Genomic DNA, 14,447 nt, shown 5'->3' on the forward strand with positions numbered 1-14,447 from the left:
CCCTTGATGTGAGAGGCTTATTGAGCCAGCACTGTTGAGCCAACCCTCACCTATGCAAATCTAAGGATAATCCTAAATAAACAGAAGTTCATAGTTAGCTCAGGATTAAGATCGAGTTACCTAGGTCATTTAAGTGAAATAGTCAGTCTTAAACAGTAAACAATGTTATAAAGTAAAAATGACTTATTTCTTGGTCCGATCTTACTCAAACCCATTGCATAGGACGCTCCCATTCCTTATGTCAATACATGAATGAATTAGGATCACTTCGTTTGTAGTACCTTTACAACAACTTGTAACAACTATAGAGTGGGCCACATCCAATAGTGTTATCAAAATAAGGTACCTATTTTTATTCGTATACTATAGACCGTTTTGGCTATTTACTCGAACCTGACCCACTTTTATGTCTCTACATAAAGTTCAAGTATTCATATAATAACCATGGATCTTAGTTTCTTGGATTTAGGCCTTATAAGTGCAATTTATAGATTCAATAACAACTTTATAGATTCAATAACAACTTTATTAAAGTAATGTCGAATAATATCTTTATTGATAATAGAATATGTTTAACTTTACAAATTGCTAGTTTCATGACATACAACCTAATAATACTCTCACTTGGACTAAAACTCTAATGGACAAATGTATACAAATAATGTTGAGTACAATGAGAGAATAAAAAGTATAAATACAATAAACTAGGGTATCAGATACTCATAAATTCTCCTACTTTCCCTAGTGATAAGTATCTCGTAGACCTAGTCCTATTAGGTGACCCTCGAACACTTTAGCGAGAAGGCCTTTGTAAATGGATTAGCTAAGTTGTCTTGTGAAGTTATCTGTGTGACAATCACGTCTCCCTTGTGTACAATCTCCCTGATGAGATGGTACTTCTGCTCGATGTGCTTTCCACATTTATGGCTTTGAGTTTCCTTTTGTTGAGGTTGATGCCCTAAATCTCGTAGGGTTCTATAGTTTCTAAACATTGTATGAACAAACTCTTATGTGATTAATAATATATGATATTTTTATTCACTTTGTCTATAAAATATGTGATATTTTAGTTGCATTAACCACAAACCAATAAACTAACATCAATGGTTATCGTTGTAACTTAAAAATGCATGTGGAGACATAAAGATGGATCATGTTTAAGTGATAGCCTAAATAGTCTGTAGTATATGAATAAGGCTAGGCACCTTATCCTGGTGACACTACGAGTATGGCCCACTTTGTAGGTATTACAATTTTTGTAAAATGCTACAAATGATCTGATCCTGATCATTCATGTATTATACATGCGATCGGGGATATTTTATATAAAGAAGTTTGTATAAGATCGGACCACGAAATATTTAGTCTCATTATACAACACTGTTTGTAATAGAGACTTTCATTTCACTAGGATGACCACATGTAACATGACCTTAATTCTGAGTGAGTTATGAACTCCTGCCTATGAAAGCGGTCATTTGATTTGTATGGTTAAGAGTGGCCAGATCGCTGACTCAACAAGCCTACCATTTTGGGGATTCGTCTGATTAAGGAGCTGGGAACACAACTACAGAAGATGGAATTCACTCCTATCCATATACTAATGGACACAGAAATATATCACGTACTGTCTGATTGTGAAGTGTCATCTTACTGTTGATTGATTATATCTAATGACACAGAAATATATCTGTAGTGCGAAGAGTGCAGCTGTCGGCCTTTAGTGGAGTGCTTGACAGTTAGTGGATGGTGGATAATGTAATTAAAAAGTTTAATTAATTATTCACGTACCGTTGGAGCTTCAAGCTATAGGTCCATAAGGTCCTCTTAGTAGCTCAAAAGGATTTAATTGAGAATCAGTTTTTGGGTTAATTTGAATTATTCAAATTAATAAGTGGGAATTTAATTTTATATAATATAATTATTATAATATATTTTATACATTATAGTTTAATTGGAGGAAATAAATATTTGAATAAGATTCAAATATATTTTCTATGAATGTGATTCATAGTTGCTAAATTTAATATAAATATGATTTATATTAAATGCCATAAAATAGATGATACAATGCGAGCAAAAGTTCCGTCATTCATGGAGGAACCAACCCTAGTATGAGAGGACTAGGTTGGGCTAACCTATTGTGGGTCTTGCTTTGATGATGAGTAGGCTTGTTGTGAAAAGGAACTATACTACTATAGTTTATATTGTATATGATACAATATTAAAGTATAGCTTATGTGTTATATTTGATATAACATATAGTTTAATATAAATAAGATATAATAAGTTAGTTATCATATTTATTTATATTTTTTTTGGATAATAATTCCTAATTTCTCTCCGATTACTTTAGTGAGTGGTTAATTGGTTTTATTGCAAAAGGAATAAAAGAAATTATTTTCTTTTCTTTCTAACAGTTGTTACATGATTGAGAGTTTGGCTATACGATAGAGAATATCATAGAATCGTTATGTGTCTTTGTTCAATCTCCTTCCTCCTCAAAACTCAAACAGTCCCTCCAAACTAAAATAGTTAGAGCCCACCACTCCTGGACTCTCACCCTGAGTATACCAAAGGCTCCCTGTGGTAGTGTCTTCTTAATTTTGGTTCGTGAAGTTCTTGAAAAGGGTCTTCAAGTTTGTTGCTGTGTTCGAGGTTCGTGATTACGAGAAGGATTTATAAGAAGAAAAGTTCTTTAAAGGTAGTATCCCTTGAACCCTTTTTCTTTATAATAAGCATGTTGTAATTTGTTTAAAATGCATATCTTGTATATTTACTGTAAATTTGTTTTTTCAATCAAAATGGAATTTAGACGATCCACTTCCGGTCAAGGATCTTTGTAAAATGAGTTCCTTCACCTTTGAGTTTGCAACTGTTCCACTGTTATCACAATACAGGGTGACTGGCAGGTGCATATTTGGAACTACTTTCAAATAAATTAGGAACTTTCTGAGTCATACTGCTTCTTTTGCCACTTCACTTGCAACTACATACTCAACTTCCATTGTGGAGTCAGCAATACAACTTTGCTTAATACTTCTCTATACTACTGCTCCTCCATTCAGAGTGAATACTGACCCTGAAGTTGATTTCCTTGAATCAATATCGGTCTAGAAGTCAGAATCAGTGTATCTAGTAAGGATCAGATCCTTAGCACCATACACGAGCATATAATCCCTCGTTCTCCAAAGATACTTGAGGATGTTCTTAACGACAGTCCAATGATCATATGTTGGATTGGATTGAAATCTGCAGACTATTTCAACTGCATAGTATATGTCGGGATGCATTAAACTCCCTAATGCTAATGCATACAAAATTCATTTCATAACCTCAACATCTTGAGGTGTCTTAGGACTTTGTTCTTTAGACAGATGAATTCCATATTTGAAAAGCAACATTCCTTTCTTGTAATATTAGATATCTGAGATAATGCTAAAGTTCTGTTCTTTCGGTTCCAAACTATTTGGATCCCAAGAACATACTGCGCTTCACATAAATCTTTCATTTGGAATTGCGTAACAAGCCATCTCTTGACGTCAGCCAAAAATTCTACTTTATTTTCTATGAGTAGAATATCATCAACATACAACACCAGAAAAGTTAAATAATTTTCTTGTAAACACAAGGTTCGTCAACATTTTGTTCAAAGTCATAAGATTTGATTGCAATGTTAAATCTCATATTCCAGGATCGGTAGTGCAACAGCCTTCTTACTTCGTCATTTGATTGATTTAGCTCCTAACTTCGTCATTTTTGGCACCTTTTAGTCCCAAACGCTTAATCTAACTGCGTGTACACTCGAGTCCTACAAATACAAATTACTTTCCAGAATTATTAAGTAGCGAAATAATATAGAATTAAGCAGAGGAAAATAGCACATTTTAGGTGCTATCAACAAACTTAACGCATACAAATTATTTTCTAGTTGAGCTGAACATACATCAACACCATTTTTCGAAATAAACACTTTATTAACTGGAAAATGTATTTGATAATTACATTCAAGCAACAACTTACAAAAATTAAGTTCCTCTTTAACTTGGGAATTATATATACATCATTCAGAATGATAAACCTATTCTGTAAAGTCAACAGGAGACCTCCCACTGCCACAGCTGAGATGACGTGTCCGGTTCCAACTCGCATCGTCATCTCACTAGCACTAAGCTGCCGCCAGGAACTAGTTCCCTGAAATGAAGAATAAACATGGTTAGTGGCCCCATAGACAATAATCCAGGCAGAATCATCATTCTCCACTAAACAAGTTTCCAAAACTAGCAAAATCGCATTTACCTTGTTTGGTCTTTTTCTTCTCAGCCAAATATCTTGGGCAGTTTCGCTTCCAATGCCTGTCTTAGTTGCAATGGAAACATTTTCCTTTGTCAACCCTCACTGGTTGCCTGCCCCTTGTAGCAGCAGGTTGTGGGTTAGCAGGCGGCTTCCCCTTACTACCTTTCTTCTTCTTCCACTTTATGGTGCCGGAAGAAAAAAGTCCAGACTTAGTTCCAGAGGTCGAATCTTTATGGAACTTTTTGGAAGATGAGGTAACATTTGCCTCACCAACCTTTTTCTCTTTGCTTCTTAAAAAATATTGGAAAGTCTGCAACTCATTGAGTAGAGTTGTAAGGTTGTTGTCAACCCTGTTCAGAACAGCGTTGCTAACAAAATGAAGGAAGCTTTCTAGTAACGACTCCAAAATAATTCTAACCTGGCTGGCCTTATCGATGCTCGACCCATTCATCTCCGCCACATTGAAGTGGACCATCATATTGAGAACATGTTCCCTAACAGATGTTTCTTTCTTCATGCATGAGTTGAAGATGTACTTTAGAGCGTCGTGCCTGAGTTGCACGGACGATTGTCGTAACATTCCCCTTAGGGACTCCATGATCTCACATGCAGTGATCATGGGCTCATGCTTTTTGGCCAAAACGTGGTTAAGGCTGGCCAAGATATATGCCCGTGGCCTTTTCGTTCACCCGTGTCCAATGCTCATAAGCGTCTCGAACGTTTCGAGTAGCGGTAGGAGGTGGAATAGGAGGACACTTCTTCATAACGATGAACCTTAGATCATCGATGATAGAAATCATATTAATAGTGTTTTTCCAACTAGCATAATTCTCGCTAGTCACCATTGCTAAAAAATGAACAAACTTAATAAGTCTACTTGCATTAAACCACTTTTAAAACCAATCAAATTTTAGCGAAATAGTCCTAGTGTACCCTAAGTGACATCTATTTTACAATGATGCTCCAGTGAGCAGGACAAAAGTCACCGTAGGGTGATCTAGTGCCCCTTCAGTGGAATGAGATAATTTCAACCATTAGATAGAAACAACTTCTTGTAACTAAATCTAACAGTCACCATTGTTTGGTCCAGAATTTGTTAACATCATTAACAATTCTGTGTAAGTGTAACCCCTCATTTTAAGCTCTAGAGTCCTACCCTAATGAGCCAACCTTAGGGAAAATCCGATTAGGACAAGAGACTAAAGCAACCCTATCCATTTCTAGAGATCAAATAAAGAGTTGTGCAAAACTGCCATCCTTTAGGGGGACACTCTCAGGGTGCCATGAGGCAATGCACTAAAACTTTATCCAACCTAATGAGAGAGACCGAGGGATATGTTGTCACACGTCTCGCTCCCACTTACTATGAACATTCTCTCCATTCACCTTGATATTGACCTTCCAAATGCCACCCGTAGGGGGACATTCCAGAGGTGCTTCGAGGCTAAGGATAGATCTCATGGTGTGAATTTTAAGGAGAAACATGTAGAAGTAAAGTGAAGTATCATATACCCTATTTACCTCCCACTGAATGTTCTACCTAGGGTTCATTAACATAGAAAATCTACCTACTGATTTTGACTAAGTGGTTTGTTTAATTTTCTAAAAGACAACACTTGATTTTGATGATTAAACAAGTTTGATTCAAGTCTTATTAAACACTTTAACATACTTTCATCAAATTTGCATGCATGTAAAAAATCTATCTAATTCATCTTTCCAGGTAGGTTCCTAGGTTGGGGTGTGACGTATCTATTGACTTAAGTATCCCAGCCTAGCAAGAACCATCCTTAGTTAAAAGGTCCCTTATAGATACATTTGTTACATATTTAATCTTTTATTAGTCAATTTAATCCTATTAAACTGTGTTAAAAGATTAAACTTAGATTTCTAATCTTATTAGAAGTGCAATCTTAGGTCTATCTCAATCGAATTTTAAAACACTTTTAAAAGTGATTAAAGCCTAAGGTTTGCATGCAACTCTTTATTATTGATTTTAATTATATTTTCATTAATTATAACTCTTATAAAAAAAATGAAACAACTAAAATCATTCCACATTGCTAGCTAGACATCTATAAGCCATTTATAACATTTATAAATAAACCTAAGTGTCATACTTCATGCAATGTTCATTCATTACTAATATATATTTTTTATATAACAAAGTAATGAACTAAGCATACATTACATGCTAACATACAACCTTATATTATAACATTTATAATATAAATGATGCATGGATATGCTATAATGCATGCATATATTATAACTCTTATATTATATAATGCATGAGCCTGCTTTAAGTAATTTAATCATGCATACTAATATAGTATAACATTTATAATATAAGATGATGCATGGAAAAATGCATAACCTATGGTGGGTTTTAAAACATTATGACATACATTATGGCATATAATATAAACATACATCACATGCACATTTAATAGAAGTTGATGGACCGGGATAGTGATTCTCAAAAATCGGAAAGGAAATGTTAAACTATTACAAAATTTTGAGTCATCTGGTTCAAACAGGTGAACCGGGTCTTGAACCGCCCGCCGTGAAGCCTCTTCACTTGATTGTGTACCAATCCTTCTGATTGTCAGCAATGAGCGCCGAGTGTAAATGACTATGTAGCAACAATCGTGTAGCTTAGGACTATACGATGAGCATGAAAGTCCACGCAATCGTGTAACACGCTTCGAGTAACGCATGCCATGCAATCGTGTAGCTAACGACTATGCGATGAGCATGATAGTCTACATGATCGAGTAGCAAGCGTCGAGTATCGTATACCTTACGATCATGTATCTTCTGACTATGCAATGAGCATGATAGTCTACACGATCGTTTAGGGCGCATGCCTTGCATCGGGTATCAAATACCCCACGATCATTTACCCTTGATCGCTTACGTGATCATGCAGCCAACGCAATACATTCGAGTAAACACTTTACATGATCACATAGCATTAACTATGCGATCGTTTAGCAAATGTTACACGAGCGAGTAGAAAAATTCTACACGAACACATAGTCAAATCTAAACGATCGTCTAGCATAAGCTACACGATGCGACCATCGTTTCATCTTCTCCATTGAAGGGAATTATAAGTCTTGCGTTTGAAGCTTTTTCATGAATAACTCAAAAAACTCAAATGAATACAGATTGATTGCAAGAAATTATGCCCAAAATGTAGGGGGCCCTTACAATTAACTTTTGTAAAAGTAAACAGAAAGCAATAAACAGAGACAACTATCCCGAAACATTCATAAAAAACATCTATAAACTTTTAATAGTTAAACGTGAAGGATTTCTTACCGAAGAGTTCCATGAGCATGTTTGGACCACTCCAATCTCACCGTGACCGAAATACACATTATACATTCAAAACATACAGTTATACAAACAAACACTAATTATCGGCATGCTATGAACAACAAAGTAACAAGGGAAAGAGTGCCATACCAGATGAAGATGTTCTTCAAACTTCAGCACTCAAAGCAGCGAAAAACGTCCACGCGATCTACCAACGTCCAGCGGCAGCGTCGACTGCAATAACACGAAAAATCATGAACATAAACGCCGTGGGGACGACACCACCAGTAAAGAGCCCCGGGTATTCTCAGAGTGAGAACCCAAAGTGTGGTCTTTGGTGAATTTGGAAGAGGGAGGAAGAAACACGAATTGTGTAGGCAATAAGCAAGTGGGAGGGAAAAAGGACGCTATCGCATAGCAGAATACTTATCATTTAGGAGAAGCTACATGATCGTGTAGGTTTAACTGAATGATCATTTAGGAAAAGGTATATGATCGTTTAGCAAAAAACGGCACACTATACGATCCTTTAGAGAAGCTATCTGATCGTGTAGAAAATAGCGTGTGATCGTTTAGGTGGAGAGTGCTATCGTATAGGCTCTCAATTTTCTTAAGCGGTCGTTTTCTATTCTCAACAACGCACTCTCTCAAATTCTTTGGGCGATTACAACGAACGATTCAAAAATGAAAAGATTTTTCATTTTAATTTATCGGTTACAATAACCGACGCTACCCCACTAACCCACGTCCAAACATGCTTTTTGGATTAATTATCATATAATTAATCAACTAATTAATTAATAAATATAATCATATTATATTGTTATCATATAGTTTGATATCACATATCTACTATAATATTTTCTCCTGTACTTGATATAAATTATATTTATATCTAATTTCCTCCAAAATAATATATCTCATACATTTAGTCAATTATATCATATATAATTAACCTGTCCAATTATATAATCGAACTTCCTCTTCTCAATTTTAACATTTCAAATTGATCCAAACATTGGTTCTTGACTTTATCCAAGCTACCCAGGGGACCTAATGAACCTGTGGCTCGAAGCTCCAACGGTCCATGAATAGCTGACTAAACTCTTTAGCCACGAGATCCACCATCTGTTAACTGTCAGGCATTCCATTAAAGACCAATAGCTGAACTTTTCTTATCATAGATATATTTCTGTGTTCATCAGATATAACCAATCATTAGTACGATGACCCTTCACAGATGCTCGTGAGTACAACTGGGCCAAATTACCATTTTGCCCCTGTAGTTACATCTCACTCCTTAAGTAAACATTTCGTGGACTGGTCTTATACAAACTCCTTTGTATAGAATATCCCCGCTCGCATGTCTAATACATGAATGATCAGGATCAGAACATTTGTAGCACTTTACAACATTTATAACACCTACAATGTGGGTCATACTCATAGTGTCACTACGATAAGGTATCCGACTTTATCCATATACTACAGAGAATCTAGATTATCACTTAAACATGATCCGCCTATATGTCTCTACATACATGTTTAAGTTACAATGATAACCATAGATGTTAGTTTATTGGTTTGTCGTTAGTGCAACTAAAATATCAAATATTTCATAGACAGAAATGAAGAGTTCTCTTAACGAAGATCTCTTAACGAAGAGTTCCATGAGTGCGGTGGGATCGCTCCAATTTCACAGTGACCGAAATACATAAAATACATTCAAATGCACAGTTATGCAAACAACAAGTCATCTAACAGCATGCTTTGAACAAAAAATAACAAGGGAGAGAGTTCACAAACCAGTCGAAGACGGTCTTCAAACTTTGGAACTCAACGCAGCGGATGACCTCTACCCGATCAACCAACGCCCAGCAGATGCGTTGACTACAGCAACATGAACAATCGCAAAAACACGAAACAACGAGGAGGACACCACTAGAAAAGAGCCCCAGGTATTCTCAAAGTGAGAACCCAAAACGTGGTCTTTGGTGAAGTTGAAAGAGATAAGAGGAATAACAGATCGTGTAGGCGATAACCAAGTGGAAGGAAATGAGAAGCTATCGTATAGCAAGATGCTTATCATTTAGGAGAAACTACCCGATCATGTAGATTTTACTGAACAATTGTTTAGAAAACAAAAGGTAATCGTTTAGCAAACACGACATACTATACGATCGTTTAAGTTAGCTAACTGATCGTTTAGGACTTAGTGTGCGATCGTTTAGGCACTAGGTAGACGATCGTTTAGGTATTGAGTGACTATCGTATAGGCTCTCGATTTTAAGCGATCGATTATTTTTCACACCAACGCGCTCCTTCGATATTTTTTTGGACCAATGATTCAAAATGAAACAAATTTCATTTTAATTCATCGGTTATAATAACCAATGCAGTTCCCACTAACTCACGTCCGAACGTGATTTTGGGTTAATTATCATATAATTAACCAATTAAAATATTAATAAATATAATAATATTATATATTTAACCTATAATTTGATATCACATATCTATTATAGTAATTTCTCCTCTACTTGATATAAATCATATTTATATTTAATTTTCTCCAAAATAATGTATCTCATACATTTAGCCAATTATATCATATATAATTAACTAGCCCAATTATATCATATATAATCGAACTTCCTCTTGTCAATTTGAACATTTCAAATTAACCCAAACACTGATTCTCGACTTTATCCAAGCTACCTAGGGGACCTAATGGACCTGTGGGTCGAAGCTCCAACGATCTGTGAATAGCTGACTAAACTCTTTAGCCACGAGATCCACCATCCGTTAACTATCAGGCAGTCCACTAAAGACCAACAGCTGAACTCTTCTTACCATAGATATATTTCTGTGTCCATCAGATATAACCAATCATGAGTACGATGACCTTTCACAGATGCGTGTAAGTACAACTGGGCCAAATTACTATTTTGCCCCTGAAGTTACATCTCACTCCTTAAGTACCACTGATTCTTCTAATGAACAATACAACATAGTCTAACTATGTGTGAACACCTCTATGGCCAAGAGAAGGTGTGTGGCACCACATCGTTCAAGCACTGGAATTAGCCCTTAAAGAAGCTATCTATCTACTTACCCCTGCCTCGGGGAAGGAGAAAATTCCATCTTGTGTAGCTGAGTTTCCAGCTCCCAAATCAGACGAATCCCCAAAATAGTAGGTTTGAATCGGCGACCTGACCATTCGTACCCATATAGATCAAAGAACAACCCTCAATGGAAAGAGTTCCCAACTCTTAGGTCAGGTTACCTAAGAGTTCCCAACTCTTAGGTCAGGTTACCTAAGAGTTCCCAAGTCTCTGTCATAAATGGTTTTATATAACAAGACGTTAACACTTCGTGTTCAGGTCTTATGCAAAATCTTTGTATAGGACGCCTTCGCTCGCATGTCCCAACACGAATGATTAGGATCAGATCATCTGCGATAAGTCACAACACTTGTGACCATTCCACAAAGCGGGACTGCATCCGTAGCGTTACCAGGATAAGGTTTTCCTTCTATATCCATATACTACAGACCATTTTGGTTATCACTCAAAACATGATCCACTTGTATGTCACCACATACATGTTTGAGTCACATACAGATAACCAGGGATTTTAAATTTATTGGTTTGTGGTAAAGCAAATAAAACAAGCAACTTAGTAAAATACAATATGTGAAGTAAAATATTATATATTATACAACACAATCATTCGTACAAACTGTTTACAAATTACAGAACATGAGACTTTAGGGCATCAACCCCAACAGTTCAAGACTTGGATTTAGTACTTAAGAGAACAACCTTTATTCTATCCCTGAATCGGGTAGGCGCGAATTGCATATTGCACCATATGTTCCAAGCTATTTACCCGATCTTACCCTTGAAATGGGAGGCTTATTGAGTCCGCTGTTGAGCCAACCCTCACCTATGCAAATCTAAGGATACTCCTGAATAAACAGGAGTTCATAATTAGCTCAGGATTAAGATCGAGTTACCTAGGTCATCTGAGCGAAATAGTCAGTATTAAATAGTAAACAACGTTATAAAGTAAGAGTGACTTATTTCTTGGTCTGAACTTACATAAACTCATTATATAGGACGCCCCTACTCCTTATGTCAATACATGAACGAATTAGGATCACTTCGTTTGCAGCACCTTTACAACAACTTGTACAACTACAGAGTGGATCACATCCGATAGTGTTACCAGAATAAGGTACCCAACCTTATTCGTATACTATAGACCGTTTTGGCTATTTACTCGAACCTGATCCACTTTTATGTCTCCACATGAAGTTGAAGTATTCATATAATAGCCATGGATCTTAGTTTATTGGATTTAGACTTTATAAGTGCAATTTATAGATTCAATAACAACTTTATAAATTCAATAATAACTTTATACTTTCAATAACAACTTTATTAAAGTAATATAGAATAATATCTTTATTGATAATAGAATATGTTTAACTTAACAAACTACGAGTATCAGGACATACAACCTAACAGTCATCTTATGCAAAACTTTAAAGGAAATTCTCTCAAAGAAAAGAAAAATGGGAAGCTATGAAACTGTAGTGCTGACGCAAAAGTGTAGTGCCATCATACAGGAAAATGTCCCACCTACGATGAAAGAAGTAGGAAGTTTTACTATTCCTTGTTTGATTGGAGGAGTCTATATAGGGCAAGCCTTATGTGATTTGGGAGCTAGTATCTATCTAATGCCATTATTAGTCTTTAAATGATTAGGAATAGGAGAGCCTGTGCCCACACTGATTACTCCGCAATTGGCAAACCGTTCATTGGTGCACCTGGAGGGGAAAATGGAGGATGTGCTTGTGAAGGTGGACAAATTTATCCTATCGGCTGATTTCATAATTTTGGATCATGTACCTGATAAAGATGTACCCATTATTTTGGGAAAAACCTCTTATCCACGGGAAGGACGCAAATCGATGTGTACAAAAGAGAAATCACAATGCAGGTAAATGGACAGAAGATGAAGTTTAATATTCTCAAAGCGATGGAGTATCCCGATGAAGCCAACACATGTCATGCAATTGATTGGAAGAAGATTGGCCTTATAGGCTTGAGTTTAAAATTAATAAAATTATTGAAGATGTGTGAGGTGAACGCTCAATAGCTTGAATCATGCTATGCGATAAAAGAATTTCAGAAGAATTTTGAGCCTCTGGGCTTAGAAAGCTGAGAAAGAAAGATCAAGCCTTTGCTCAAGTAATCACCTATTGTGGAATTGAAGGTGCTCCTATTAATTCAAAGTATACGTTTCTCGATGAAAATGACACTCTGCGTGTAATCATTTTAGAACCATTCTCTGAAGAAAATGAAGATTCTCTTTTAAAAATTCTAAAAATGTATATTAAGGCGATAGGATGGACTTTAGCGGATACGAGGGGAATCAACCCCTTCTACTGCATGCATAAAATCCGACTCAAAGATGGGAAAGAAGGATCTCTTGAACATCAACGTAGGCTCAATCCTGTGATGAAGAAGGTTGTAAAGAAAGAAATCATTAAGTGGTTGGACGCAATGGTTATTGTTCCTATTTTAGATAGTAAATGGCTAAGCCATGTATAATGCGTTCCCAAGAAAGGCGGGATTACTGTAGTATCCAACAAAAACAATGAACTCATCGCTACACTTACGATCACAAGGTGGAGAATCTGTATGGACTGCAAAAAAACTCAATGCAACGACAAAGAAGGACCACTTTCCCTTGCCTTTTATTGACCAGATGTTGGATAGATTCACAGGGAATGACTTTTTTTTGCTTTTGGAGGACTATGCAGGCTACAATCAAATCATGATTGCTCCTGAAGATCAAGAGAAAGCAAAATCTACTTGCCTATATGGGACATTTGCCTTTCGACGCATGCCTTTTGGGTTATGCAACACACCCAACACCTTTCAGAGGTGCTTGATGGCTATCTTCTCTGATTATCTAGAAGAATCAGTAGAAATTTTATGGATAATTTTTTAGTTTATGGCGAAACATATGATGTATGTTTGGCCAATCTTGAAAAAATATTGAGAAGATGTAAAGTCACCAATCTCGTCTTAAATTGGGAAAAATCTCATTTCATGGTAACAGAAGAAGTTGTGCTTGGGCACAAGGTGTCTAAGATGGGGCTAGAGGTTAACAAAGCAAAAATAGAAGCCATGGAAAAGCTGCCACCGCCTACAAATGTGAAACCCTACGAAGCTTTCTTGGACATGTCGGGTTCTATCGTCGGTTTGTCAAGGACTTCTCAAAGATCGCACGTCCTCGATTATTCTGTTCAAAGATCGCAAGGCCTTTTGAATTTGATCGTGACTGCTTGAGAGCATTTGAGACACTGAAACAAGCACTAGTCACAACGCCTATCCTAAGTGCGATGGGGGCTGCCCTAATGTAGCGCAAAGATAAGATTCTTCATCCTATCGCATATGCAAGCAAAACTCATGATAGCATACATCAATCGAGAAATTTCTTGCAATAGTGTTTGTTGTGGAGAAGTTTAGACCTCATTTATTGGGATCAATAGTAGTTATTCATACAAATCATACAAGTTGTGTTTGATTAGATGGGTATTCTTGCCACAAGAGTTTGACCCATAAATTGTTGATAGAAAGGGATCAGAGAATAAGGTAGCATATCACCTATTGCAATTTGAGAATACCGAATGTGATCGTCTTCAATAGGAGGTCAACGCCTGTTTCCCTGATAAGGCAATATTAAAAATTAATGAAAATTTTCCCGGGTACGCTGATATCGTCAATTATTTAATATGCAAGCGATTCCCA

The sequence above is a fragment of the Benincasa hispida genome, chromosome 10, assembly GCF_027475165.1.
Source record: "Benincasa hispida cultivar pf3 chromosome 10, pf3_genome.v1.1, whole genome shotgun sequence".
NCBI classification, from domain to species: Eukaryota; Viridiplantae; Streptophyta; class Magnoliopsida; order Cucurbitales; family Cucurbitaceae; genus Benincasa; species Benincasa hispida.